Source organism: Dipodomys spectabilis, unplaced genomic scaffold (assembly GCF_019054845.1).
Source record: "Dipodomys spectabilis isolate Male_0828 unplaced genomic scaffold, ASM1905484v1 ptg000356l, whole genome shotgun sequence".
NCBI lineage: Eukaryota > Metazoa > Chordata > Mammalia > Rodentia > Heteromyidae > Dipodomys > Dipodomys spectabilis.
In genome coordinates this window covers 1033402-1036773 of record NW_024871033.1, presented here as the reverse complement: position 1 = coordinate 1036773, position 3372 = coordinate 1033402, and the positions used below count along the sequence as shown (strand labels likewise).

General features: G+C 34.9%; 1 non-coding gene across 1 annotated transcript; it reads left to right on the top strand.

Annotated features, from left to right (window-relative positions):
• Positions 1–2065: 2065 nt before the first annotated feature.
• LOC122095525 lies at positions 2066–2200 on the top strand. The gene has a single exon (XR_006145168.1). It is a non-coding gene; the product is annotated as a small nucleolar RNA SNORA41 (small nucleolar RNA).
• The last annotated feature ends 1172 nt before the right edge of the window (positions 2201–3372 follow it).

The following is a 3372-nucleotide window of genomic DNA, read 5'->3' as shown; positions in this document are numbered from 1 at the left end:
GCTATTTTTGAATATTAGAAGATGGTCTCTGAATTTGCTTAACACTGGAGTAATTTGAACATAGGTCTGAATGGTTTCAGATTCATTATCATGTGTTTTATTGTTCTCAAGAAGAAAGGGTTTTCTTAGTTATATTGTAGCTGAAAATATCTACCTAGTTGAAGACTATTGTTTATGAAAAAAGAATTGTGGTCTTTGAGGCATGGTTCTTATACTTCTGGTTTTAGTCATATAGATTAAATGAAGATAAAACACGAAGATATCTAGAAGTTGATGGCATCATGAATCTACATCTTAACAAGTACCTGCCATGAAGTAATACTGATATCCATAAGCTACTATTTGCATTTTGAGGGGACTTTGCAGTTACACTACTCTGTTTTCAATGATTTTTTTCTAGTCTCAATTTTTGTTATTTATAATTCATAAAAGCATTTTGGATGTATTATCAGTTGGTCTATTATCATCTTTTCCACTACCACCTCCAGTAACATCAGGTACAGTTTTCTTCTATTTTTTAACCATTTGATTGGTATATTGTTCTTTCTGGGAAACACCTGTGGAAAGAGTGACCCTTAATATTCTTCTGGGACTGCCTGGCTGGCTTGCTAACCCTTAGAAAATCAACAAAATCAAACAGTTCCAGGTCTCATTTTGTAAAGCTCCAAGAGTATAATTAGTGACTAATTCTCAGAACATTTGCCATGAGAATAATCAATGGTGAGTTTAGACTGTTCAACCTCCCTGAGGGCCTACTCTTTTTCTCACTGAATTTACTTTTCTTTCCATGACTGTGATTGTCTCCATCTACTTCCTTTTGAAAATGTCGCCTTAGTGGATGCACTGTTGACAAGAGAAGTTTGTGATTATCTGAATTCAGTGTGGCTAATTATTTCCTCCTAACCTTGAAGGTATTTGTTTGCATTTTTTCAGTTTGGACTGTAGCTGTGTGAGAATTCTGCCATCAAACTAATTGTCATTCATTGCAAGTGAACTGTTCTTTTACTCAGCTAGATTTTTAAAAATGTCTCCTTGATGTTTTGTAGTTTCTTGTGATGAGTATTAAGCATGTAGTTATTTCTGTTTTTCCTTCTAGGAATTTATTGTACTTCTGAAATGTGGATTCAGGCCTTTCATGCTTTAAATTTTGCCTCTGACATAGTCTCTCCATTCTCTCTCTGATATACTGATCATATATGTGTGTGTGCATATAAATTTTGAATTTCATGTGTTTCTATTATAAATATATGTGCATAAATACACTTTCTATATGTCTGTTAAACTTAATTCTTATTTTACTTTTTGTTATTTCATCCAATTACTATCAGTTTGCTTCTCTGTTAAATTGCCTACAATTTGCTATTAAAACCATATATTGAGGATTTTTTTACATCAATACGCATATTATTTATTTTAGATATTCTACTATTTATGTTTGTTTTTATAACTCCTTATTATCTTTAATGTTTTCAATCCCTTCTGTAATGTCTGCAATGATTTTAAGCATTCCAATTTTGTGGACTCTATTGTATTATATTTTATAATTTTATTGAGACTCAAATCCTGACTTTTGCTGTATTTACACATCTTATTCATGGAGATGTTTTTTGTCTTTACTTAGGAGTTTTGTTGTGTGTCAGGCACAGTGTTAAATAAATAGCAGGATATAAATAGATTCTTTAAAAAATATCCCAACTATGTTTATTGAAGCATTATTCACCATAACTAAGATACGGACCCAACCCAGATGCCCCTCAGTGGATCAAGAAAATGTGATATATATATATATATATATATATATATATATATATATAGATAGATAGATAGATAGATAGATAGATAGATATGGAATTCTAGGCTTCCATCAGAAAGAAAGACACCTCCCAATTTGTTAGGAAATGGAAAACCTTGGAAAAAATCATATTAAGTGAAGTAACCTGGAAACAAATAAATTTGGTCCCATGGTTTCCCTTATTTGCAATAATTAGTATACATATAGGATAATCTTGTCATGAGCTGAAATGCTCAAAAGCCATGTACGAATGACCATATAAAATGATGCTGACTCCACAGCTACTGGTCTGCAGCTGTTCTTAATGATAACAGTTGTGGCATTCCTCTGTGGGAAAGAAACTGTTACACAGTTAAACACCACTTTCTTAACCAAACAGAAAGAGGGCACACAGTGTGACAGACATAAGAAAAAAAAAGATTATGCTGAGTGAAATAAACCCCAAGATATGGACACAAGAGATATGTCTTTACTGTTATTGTTTTAAGTGTACCATGGGATTTTATTTTTTGTTGTCGTTTTTTCCTTTGTATGGTCTTTCCCCTATGGCATATCCCCTGTTGTCATTGTACTTGGTTTTGGTACCCTGCATCTTGTATATACATTTGCATAATTTGGGAATGGGAAGGGGAATAACAAAATGCTAAAATGAGGACACAGGATGACCCATTGCAACAAGGATACCCATAGACCAGTATATTGGAAACAAATGTTACAACTTTGGGCGAGGAGGATGGAGGGGTGTATGTGTGGTAGGATGGGGAGGAATGTAGGAGGTGGAGGAGGAAAGGGATAGTGGGACAAGAACAAGGAAGGGAAGGGGTAACAATGATGGACAAGTAATGTACTTATTGCCTTACTCATGTAACTGTAACCCCCCTCTGTACAGCATCTTTACAATAAAATAATTTAAAAATAGATTTTAAAAAGTCTCTGCCGTCGACACTCTGAAAACATTACAGGAAGGAATAGGAGAAACCTTAGGTGTCCTTGGCACAGGCCGAAATTTTCTTAATAGAGACCGGGAAGCACAACAAATCAAAGAAAGGTTGGACAAATGGGATTGCATGAAATTGCAGAGCTTCTGCATGGCAAAGGACATAGCTAGCAAGATCAATAGAAAGCCCACAGACTGGGAGAAGATCTTCACTAACCATACAATAGACAAGGATCTCATAATTAAAATATACCTTGAACTCAAAAAATTAATTCCCCCAACAACAACTCTTCAAAGAAACAACTGCCCAATAAACAAGTGGGCTAAAGACTTACAGAGAAACTTCTCTGAAGAGGAAAGAAGGATGGTCAATAGACACATGAAGAAATGCTCAACTTCTCTAGCCATAAAAGAAATGCAAATCAAAACAACATTGAGATACCACCTCACCCCTGTCAGAATGGTTAAAATCAAGAACTCTAATAACAACAGATGCTGGAGGGGATGTGGACAGAAGGGAACACTATTGCATTGTTGGTGGGAGTGTAAACTTGTTCAACCACTTTGGAAAGCAGTATGGAGGTTCCTCAAAAGACTCCACACAGAGCTCCCCTATGACCCAGCAATCCTACTTTTGGGCATT